This window comes from Stylophora pistillata, chromosome 2, assembly GCF_964205215.1.
Source record: "Stylophora pistillata chromosome 2, jaStyPist1.2, whole genome shotgun sequence".
NCBI classification, from domain to species: domain Eukaryota; kingdom Metazoa; phylum Cnidaria; class Anthozoa; order Scleractinia; family Pocilloporidae; genus Stylophora; species Stylophora pistillata.
This window is the reverse complement of record NC_142520.1, coordinates 24,607,911-24,618,267: the sequence shown is the minus strand read 5'-3', so window position 1 is coordinate 24,618,267 and position 10,357 is coordinate 24,607,911. Positions and strand designations below refer to the sequence as shown.

Below are 10,357 nucleotides of genomic sequence, written 5' to 3'. Positions count from 1 at the left end.
AATGAAATATATGAAGTTCATATATTTTGAACTGCGGTATTAGATACGTATGATGCACGATCCTCTCAGTAGATAGCGCTATTTAAGCAATAGCGAAAATCAGACCTAAAAATAAAAAAAATAAAAATAAAATAAAAAAAAAATCAGGCCTGTACGGGATTCGAACCACTGACCTCTGCGATACTAGTGCAGCGCTCAACCAACTGAGCTAACAAGCCAACTGGGAGCAGGCCGTGAAGTTGATTCGTAATAAAGCGGTGAAAGTGATAAATCAGATACAATGAAATATATGAAGTTCATATATTTCATTGTATCTGATTTATCACTTTCATGAGATAGCTATTGCTTAAATAGCGCTATCTACTTTGCGAGGATCGTGCATCATACGTATCTAATACCGCAGTTCAAAAATATGATCTTCATATATTCATTGTATCTCATTTATCACTTTCACGGGTTTATTACGAATCAACTTAACGGCCTGCTCCCAGTTGGCTTGTTAGCTCAATTGGTAGAGCGATGCACTAGTATCGCAGAGGTTAGTGGTTCGAGTCCCGTACAGGCCTGATTTTTTTCAGGTCTGATTTTCCGCGCTATTGCTTAAATAGCGCTATCTACTACGAGGATCGTGCATCATGCGTATCTAATACCGCAGTTCAAAATATATGATCTTCATATATTCATTGTATCTCAATCAAGAGCATCTTGCAATTTGTGATCATTTTCTTTATTCTCCTGACCTTAATGTGTGATTCAGGAGTGATATTGTAAGGGAAAATTAGATGCTAGTCACTCTCTGGTGTTGAAGAGCTATTTACTGAGATACGCAAATAGGCTGCAGAAGACTCATGGGAGGTAACTTTACATCATTTGACTACCCACACAGAACAGAGCTGAATAATGTTTGTGCACATGCTAAGTTTCGCCGCAGAAAACAGACTTTGAGTCATTTGCATGGTTGATTTCCTATTCTGTTGCCTCAAGGCCTTGTTTTCATCGCCTCTTTTCTTTAACAGAACAACCTCCAAAAACATTGTACACTTTCTTAAACTTTTCGAAAATTAATTTTCTCCTTAAAAACTCTGGAAATAAGAAAATGCCTTACACAACAACAAAGTGCCTAGGTTTTAAATGTCAGCCCTTATTATTTACCACTAATTTCATTAAATTTTAGACCTCGCACACTTGAGCCGGCGTTGTCAATCAGTTACCTTCTAATGTAGCATTTCATTATTCAGTCCTGTTGCCACACAGCTTTCACTGAATGGTCCAGCTGCATACTCTTTACTTGAATGCATTGCCATTTTGTATACAGGCCAATTGCTGTTTCATCTCAATTACTTGAGATGAACAGGTATTGTCAATCACATTGTGAGCCTGCCTGTATTAGGGAAGGCTCTAAAAGAGACTGTTGTTAGTGACTGAGATTGATGGTTTGATAAGCTGAGCAGATGTCATCACGAGAGCATCAGAGTCAATTAATGACCAAACTAATTTGTGAGTTGAATTTTATGAGTTTGAGTTGTTGTTTCATCATTGCTCACTTGTGAGAGACATTAATTTTTGCTCAGGCTGTCAAAAACCTGGTTGAAAATGACAGTCCTTTCTGGGACTAACCCTGTATTCTCTCTTTCAGACAGTGCTGGTAACATTTACCATTTGTGGTACCTTGTATTACTGTCTAAAATCCTTTGAAATTCTTGAAAATTCAAGGGTACAAGAATTCCTGTAATGGTTTAAATATTTCTTTTACCTGTCCTGCCTAAAATAAGGAAGAACACTGCTAACCCCATGCAAACATTTACACAACATAATTGTCTAGTGATCCTTGGATCAAACCATTTATTGATAGTAACTCGTTCTTTTGTGTTTTTTTTCCCTCTGATATAACAGCTTCTACATGTGCTAGTTAACTGTGTTGAGAATTTTACAGCAAGACTGATTTTTGAGCACATCTTATACCAGCTACAAGATCCAGATAAAGACAGCAATTGGAATGCCCCTCCCAAATGTGAAAATAGGAAAGACTTTTACGTCACCTTAAACATACTTTATCAGGGAAGGAACTCATGAATGAAACATTCTACATTGTGCTTGACAACGCAGAGAAACCTCGAGATATCCAGGAAAATTTTCTTCCTACCTTTTTAAGGCTTCAGGAACTAACTCATCTAAACATTTGCGTCGTCTTGCTCAGTCAAATTGTTTGGGAAAAGCTTCAAGTTGACACTGGATTCTATAAGCCCTATATCATTCCCTTCCTGACTATTCAAAGACTAAGTTGATGCAGATCCTGGCAAGAGACAGCCCATCTTCATATTCAGTGGAATTTTTCAAAGCATACTGCCAGCTTCTCCTGAGTGTGTTCTATTCTGTGTGTAGGGATTTGAATGACCTCAGACATCTGGTAGGTGGAGGATTCCTTTAAAGGAGAAGCACTGTGTATTATTGAGTAGGAATCTGCATATCAAAATTACATTCCTCTTTCTGTTAAGGTTGAGAAAGATATGTGCACAGTCACCATTAATATTATTGTTTTTAAATAAGGTGTCTCTGCTCCTAGAGTGCTGATATTGTTTTTTAAAAACCTTGCAGAAAGAAGAATCATTACAAAATGCAGATTGCATGTCAGTTTTATCGGAACTTTTTTTCAGAAAACAAACTTAGAAGGGTTAACATTATTAGAAATCATCATCACTTTGTTTAAGACATAAATTGAGAGGAGATGGTTATTATTTAATTTGTTTTAGTTACTTTAGCAGCCAGTGGAAGAATATCATTGGACAAAGAACACAGACATGCAATGAAAACTTAAAGGGTAGGAGGTGGTTTTCATTCTTATTATAATTATTGTCATGTTTTTATTAATTTTAAATAGAAAATGTAAAGACAGCTGTGAATTAAGCTGGTGTCGCTCATCTCATTTTCAAATAAATGTAGAATTAACCCATCATTGAGTAAAATCTTGCATTCTGATTGGTTAATAAAGCAAGGTATTTAGTGTGGAATTTGGAGTTGAAAACGAGGCTATGTAATATTGTTTCGCATCTACGTAATATTTTTTCGCATCTACGTATACATAACAATTATAAGTAATGCTGTTTTCTTTTTTTCTTATTTTAATTCAATCATTCAAGGAAAATCCATTACTTGAGTGGTGAATTGTGGCTTCAATTGCACTTGAAAACTAATAACGCCCTCATCGATTTGCAATTTGGGCGATATTGGTTTTCGCATGCAATTTATTGCGGAATTCCTTCGTTGCTTAGCAGTCGTTTCGTATCCATAGATCTTTCGTACCCAGACGATTCGAACCCAGGCTCAGACGACACAATTCTCTCTACATTTCCTTTGTTATAGACAAGGAGAATTTGTCGATCAATCAAAGCCTCTTAGGTTGGAGATCACTTCCTTTATTCTGTTAATCCTAATTGATGATTCAGGAGTAGAACTGAAATAAGAAACTAGATGCTGGTCGCTCTGACTTGTGGTTTGATCCTCTGATCCCTAAAAGTGAGCAGCATCTAATTTCTCCTTACAATATCATCCCTGAATCACACATTAAGGTTACGAGAATAAAGGAAATGATCACCAAATAAACAAGCTCTGGATTGTTAAACAAATTTTTTCACTGCCTTGGGAAGTGTTCAGAGAACAGTATGTTCACTGTGGTTTACATAGACTTTTAAAAGTCAGTAGTTTGATTTGTGAATTTTGCAGCAGATAATTTTATACTATGCAGTGAAATTCCGAACAGCTGCCGATGTCTAATCCAAGAAATACGATTTTTGCAGGAATTTCTGTTCGTTCCCACATGGAACTGCCATTCTATGTCAAGTATCTGTAGATATCATCACATCTGGCGTCATATAACCCAGCTCACACAGACATGAGGTTCTTTACCAAACAGGGGAGAAAAGGATTAAGTAACAGAGCAAAAGCTGCTGCAAAAGAGAAAAAATCCAACATTCAGCTGACAGGTTAGAGCTTCTCTAGTCTGCAGAGTGTGGTTGATAGACGTTTACAAGAAAGGCGTTTTATCTTTTTCGTCTGATCTGTACATCCCCTCTCAACCCCAGTTATACGAGAAAAAGTTTCGTTTAGCACCGTGTTCATTGCGTTAAACGCCAACCGATCGTTTCGCCAACGGTACTGCCAATTTTAAATAACATCTCTGAGAGAGTCTTGTTTGACCAATTATCGGTATATTTCAAAGACATATTGTCTGACTTCATTTCTGCATATCACAAGAATTATAACTATGAGACCACACTGCTGTGTTTAACAGAAGATTGGAGGGCTGGCTTAGATAATGAAGAACTCGTTGCTGTGATATCTTTAGACCTTTCAAAGGCCTCTGACTGTGTACCACAAGAGTTGCTGCTACTTAAGTTGAAGGCGTATGGGGTAGCCGAGCATGGCGTTGCTCTGTTGCGAAGTTATTTGTCTAGAGGATCGCAGAGAGTAAAAGTGGGCGACAAGTTTTCTTCTTGGCTCCCGGTTATAAAAGGAGTACCTCAGGGATCCCTCCCTTGGACCCCTTTTCTTTAATGTATTTATGAATGATCTCTTTTACTTCCTGAAAGGAGTCTGTATCAATGCTTATGCTGATGATGCACAAATTTATGCCTCGGATAAAGATCCAGTGAAGTTAGAAATGAAACTTCAATGCCAACTCCTCGAAGTTGACCAATGGTTTGGTATAAATGGCATGATTTCAAATCCTGACAAATATCAAGCAATGATTTTAGGGAATATAAACTGCACCTTCAGTTTTACAGTGAATGACACTAATATTCCGGTAAAAGATAACCGTGACCTCTCAGGAGTGAACATTGACAAGAATCTGCAGTTCAACAGCCATGTTAAAAACATTTGTACAAAGGTCAACAATCAAATTAATGTAATTTCCCGTTTTCGTTAAATAGTACCGACGGATGTGAAATGTAAACTTTACAAGGCATTTATTGTTCCATATTTTAGATATCGCTCAGCAGTCTGGCACTTTTGCAGGGCTCGAAATGGAAATAAATTAGAGCATCTGAACAAAAGGGCGCTCAAGATTGTTCTAGATGAGAAGTCTCTGCACTACCAGGAGCTACTGAGCAAAATTAATTGTAGTGATCTGTACAGTATTAGGTGCCAAGACACGATGAAAATAGTTTTTAAGACAATTCAGTGCGAAACAATGCCGAAGTACATACATGGTCTTTTCCAAATGAGGAGATACAACCTACGAGGATCAAGGAAACTTGTTATCCCATAATTATGTCAATACAACCACTTATGGTCTTCACTCCTTCAGATTTAATTCTCAGTGCAAACATGTGGAACAAACTAACAGAGGACCTGAGGTCATTGACGTCGTTGAATGAGTTTAGAACTAAAATATGTCAAATTTCTTTCCAACATAAATGCAATTATTACTTATGTAAATAGCAGTGTAATTTACTGTATATAATATACGATTCTATTTGTTTTTATATATTTTATTTACTTATTTATTTATCTATTTATTTATTTACTTGATTAATTTTTTCTATTCCTCTTTCTCGGAGAAATTAGCTATACAGCTCAGTACTCTTGTAAATCCGAGGTGAAATAAAGATGATGTATGTATGTATGTATATGTATGTATGTAACGAGTCAATTCGCCAACGCTACAACACCTCTTTCTGAGTGATCCAATATTTGCTCGCGAAGCAAGATATCAGAAAAAAATGCTTGATTTACATCCTGTGAGAGAGGTAGGTAAAACGGGCAAACATGCTCCTCTGTCAAGATGTTGGATGAAAATGTGTATCGTTTAATCGGTCTCTTTAGAACTACGCTACAGAGTAAGGTTCTTCAAGTCACTGAAAGCCTTCCCAATCTTTTTTACATTCTCCAAGCTACAAAATTAGGTGAACTAGACACCAAGTCATAGCGACCAAGGGCGACCGAAGACAAACAGTGCAATTCTCGATGTCTACTTCCAAACAAACAAAATCCTAAATCCGGATTAAAGTTTTTCACGTTCAGACGATCCAAGGTGTTTTTTAATCCGCCTTGGAAAAACGTGCGATCCAATAAAAATTCAGTCAAAGGCGTATGTACCTATTATTATTAATTATTTCATAGGGAATAATTGTTTTGTTAGGTCCAAAGAATTTCCAAATGGACAGACTAATGACCATATTTTGCAGTATTGTGGAGGATAAAGTCGCTCCAACCGCTAACATCCTTTTCAGATATCATCCCTTGTGTCACTTAATCTCTTGACGCAAATCACAGCAGATGATCAGATAGATTGTCCTAAATACAAATGCCTCGTGAGCTTCTACACCATCTTACAAATTGCGAGACAACTCGAGTTTGATATTGTACAGTATCTCTACGACTTTGTTTGACAGACCCCTCTTGTCTAATACCTTTGTTAGTAGAATTTGAAGACAAGTTAAGGGATTGGCTACATATTTTTTCCTGCGAAAAACCAGAAGCGGTAGTTAACAATTATTCCACGAGCGCGCGTTGGATATGAGATGATAGATAGCCAACTCGGCGCCTCGTTGGCTATAGTCATCTCATATCCAACAAGCGCGAGCGGAATAATTGTTTTATTAAAAACGTTAAATTAAATTATTAAATTTTATTAAATTTTTACCTCCCTTTTAATTTTAAGCTGACACGTACGCTCGCCATATTTGTAGATTATGGTATATTGGCTGATCTACCATAATGGCTAAGCCAATAAAAATTGTTGAATTGCATTATCCAATGATCTAGTTTTTAATAATGAGCATTATCCGGTAAGTATTGACATTAAATGTATGCATCCTCCGCGTTTTAAGTTCTTCCTTTCACCAGATTTAATAGGCTATGAACTCTGCTTCATAAATGAACCCGCATTCCACCTCCTTAAGTTCAGTCTTTGTTCCTTGAGGAAGGAGTGAGGTATCATTTTCCGACCAGTGGCTCATCATTGAGCCCTCGTAGATATTAATTGTCATAGTCATTAATGAATGATGGAACAGAGAATTAACACTGAAGTGTAAATTAAAGTGCTAAATCAAACCCATAAAAAACTCTCTGAGTGTTAGCCCTAGTGAAGGTAGCTTAGTAGGCAGAGCAACGGTAGATCTAATTCGGAGGTCGTGGGTTCGATTCCAACACCGAGGTCACAAGGACATTTTCTTTATCTCGTGTAGTTCCCTGATACCCTTCACTAGGCTAACGCTCAGTGGGTTTTTCATGGGTTTCATTTACCACTTTAATTTACGCTTCGGAGTTAATTCTCACCTACGGTTTCGATTATATATAGTTCTTCAAAAATCATTTTACCGCCTGCATTCAAAGTAGTGGTTCATAAAACCCTTTTAAGATGTTCTGATGTCATTTTTACCACTAAAGACAAAATAAACATAATATAAGGAAATTTTGCTGCAACTAACTCCTCCACTTGACAATTCTCTACAATCGATTTTTTTAAAAGTTAAAACCTCAGCAAATGTTTTCATTAGCATAAGAATGTATCCATAATCACGGTATAAATAACTCATTTATTCTAGAGATAAAAAAATACTTTCCACTATGTTGATCTATTCTATTGGAGCTTTTAAGTTTCTTCCACACAATTTCTTTGTGATGATTATTCATATATTATGTTATATTCAAAACAATATTAAACTAATTACTCGAGTCAATAATACGATGAGGTCTCGTATTTTCGAGTCCTAGGACCCAAGTCGTGTCTCTGGGAGTAAACTTGTAGATTCGAGGTAATAGACTTCCTCTAAAATAGTAAGCTGCCAAATCATCAGAGAAGAAAAGCATTTCCCTAGCGTGTGAACAAGCTGCTTTATGAAAAACCCGAGTATGTGCTACGGCTGCTAGTTCATCTCTCCGGGGCCCTTTCAAGTCGTTTCGGTCGTATTGCGCTAAACGTAGCCCAATTAGTGAGTCTGTTTTGCTCTCAGCAAAAAAGTTAAAAGTGTTGAAGGAAGTCTTGTATCTGGAACATCATCTGGTTGAAGGTCACCCAAGCGACTGTTAGATATTTTCCCTCTTAAACGACCAGTGTGCTGCAGGAAGAAAGAAGAGTATTTAGAACATTCTGAATCGAGAATTTGAACTGTAAATTTGAGTGTCGAAAGTAATCCGGGAGCCTCTGTTTTTGCTTTACCCCTTTCTTTGATTCGTCCAGAAAACTCGCACCATCCGCTCAACCAATCACAGGCAAAACGAAATCCAATCGTGGTCAGCTGCGTTTTCCCATGCTTTTGGTTGCATGCCTGGTTTAAATATTAGTTCTCATTGGCTAATAATGATGTAGGCCTTTATTGTGATTGGCCGTGGTGATTAGATTGATTTCGGTTTTTCTACAGTAAGTTGAAAACTGCCTCTATTGCCCGTCTCTTGTTGTTGTTGATGTTATCTCTTATTTTGTTTTGTAACAAATATTTGTGGAGTCCTTTAAACTCAAGGCAGTTATGTGCAATATGTCCTTCAACGGGAAGCTAGGATGATAATTCATCTGGATTCGAAAGGACGTAATGCCTTGGGCAAATAATATCGTTCTCTAAGTACTTACAGTTTTCGGCCTTTGAATTTTGGGAGGCGGTGAATACGAGCCACTCACTGAAACATCAAGAAAAATGTGAACTAGGTAAAACTGATACAATCAGATGACGTATCTCTGACAACTAGGGTGGAAAGCGTTAATCCCGTCCTCTCTAAATTGTCAAAGAAAATAACAAACAAATAAAAAACTAAAGAACCATCACCTATTGTTATGACTCACCAGGGTCCGGTGTGGGAGCTTGTCTCTGTGGAAATACTACAGGGAGTGGCCATAAACCTCCTCCAGCTACTGGCTGCACCACTTTGACAGGCTTAGCCGGATGGACTGGCGGATGGGACGAACAGCAGGGACGCTGCGTAGATGTCCGGCACCGTCTGGTAAGAGGACAAGAGGCGTTTGTCTGTGCGTGATGCGGCTCTCGAGCCTATAAAAAGAGACCAGGATAAGAGTTCGTCTCATGATTTTTGTGTGGTTACTATAACGTCAGCACTGAGAATTTTTCATTTTTCACATATGTCCTTTAGTTTTGCTCGCAGGCTAAGTGGCTGACGTTGCTACGTTACAGTGATCATCCCGTTTCGACAGTGAGAAGCAACTAAAACCGAGTCCACCGCGAGTTATTCCCCACTCCCTACAAGAATTTGCCAAGTCCCCGAAAATTCTCCAAAATCCATTTATAATCCAGGATGGAGAATAGAATGTCAGTAAAATATATGGGTAAAATGTCTTGCTCTAAAGTGCAACGGAATACACCCAGAGCTTCCAATTCGGAGTAAATTGCACCAACCCTTGGTTCGGAGTTTTAGCAGTTTGTTTCATAACATAGAGACGCTATATCAAAAGCCCAAAGTCTCATTGAAATTTGGAAATCATAAGCACAAAAGATCACTTATGCTAAGGTAACTATCTTTGTTCTCTAGCGGCGTCTAACCCTCTTCGAGAAGAAAGGACGCGGATAAAATCCAGGGCAAGAGGTTCAAACCAATTTAAAACAGAACATACACGTCAATTCAATTAAAAATGCAAGGGCTAGTGATTCGTTATGGAGCGGGGGGGGGGGGGGGTTGGAGAGAGAGTGAAGCGGTATGTGTCAACAATATCCTTCCATATGTCAAAAAAAATTAAAACGTTTAATAACATCAGATAGTCGTGGATAGTCACGGATTTCTTTAGAACTCGAATTATTTTTAGTCTGCGTGCCATAAACCGTACCTGCTCCAACTCCTGGCCTTGATAGATCGCTGATCAGATGTTGCTTGTATTTATAAATCTGAAAGGAAGAAATAAATAGAAATACGGAGATGAGAACAAAACCACCCAGTGTACAGAATAATGTCTTTAAGACGCCACCTTATCTGAAGAAAATAAAAAAAAAAAACGCGATGAACCTGTCTCTCAAGATCTTCCACGCGTTCAAAAGCGTCGAATTTCAAGTTCCGTTCGTGATCCAGTTGCTGCATCATTTGCTTTAGGGCCTAAGAAAGTGGAATAAAAGTCAATCTAAAGTGCAATCGTTACGTTAGTCTCCAGAGGTAGAGAACGATGAAGAAATTGGGTGATAGAAAAAAAGTGGGAGTGTTTCTTTATCTCACCGTTTGCTCCAGGATTCTTCCTGTGGGTTGCAACTTTCTCCTCAGTTCACCCGTACTGCCTGCGCGAGGTAAAAAGAAGGGGGGAGGGGGTATAGAGGGGAGGGGGTATGAGAGGAAGGGGTATGAAGGGGAGGGGGTATGGGAGGAGGGGGAGGGGGTATGGGAGGAGGGGGAGGGGGTATGGGGGGGAAGAGGAAATTGCGAT

At 38.3% G+C, this 10,357-nt stretch overlaps 1 protein-coding gene, 1 long non-coding RNA gene and 1 pseudogene across 2 annotated transcripts in view; 2 read left to right on the top strand and 1 right to left on the bottom strand.

Moving 5' to 3' along the window:
- The window catches only part of LOC111333738 (endoribonuclease LACTB2), a 149,127-nt gene that overhangs the window by 65,521 nt on the left and 73,249 nt on the right, over positions 1 to 10,357 (top strand). The gene's annotated exons all lie outside the window — the stretch shown is intronic.
- Positions 849 to 6,389, top strand: LOC148737984 (origin recognition complex subunit 5-like; annotated as a pseudogene).
- Positions 7,390 to 10,262, bottom strand: LOC148737983 (uncharacterized). Its single transcript, XR_015997448.1, has 5 exons — positions 9,949 to 10,262; positions 9,773 to 9,830; positions 8,780 to 8,984; positions 8,570 to 8,616; positions 7,390 to 8,060 (listed from the first exon to the last, which is right to left on the bottom strand). It is a non-coding gene; the product is annotated as an uncharacterized LOC148737983 (long non-coding RNA).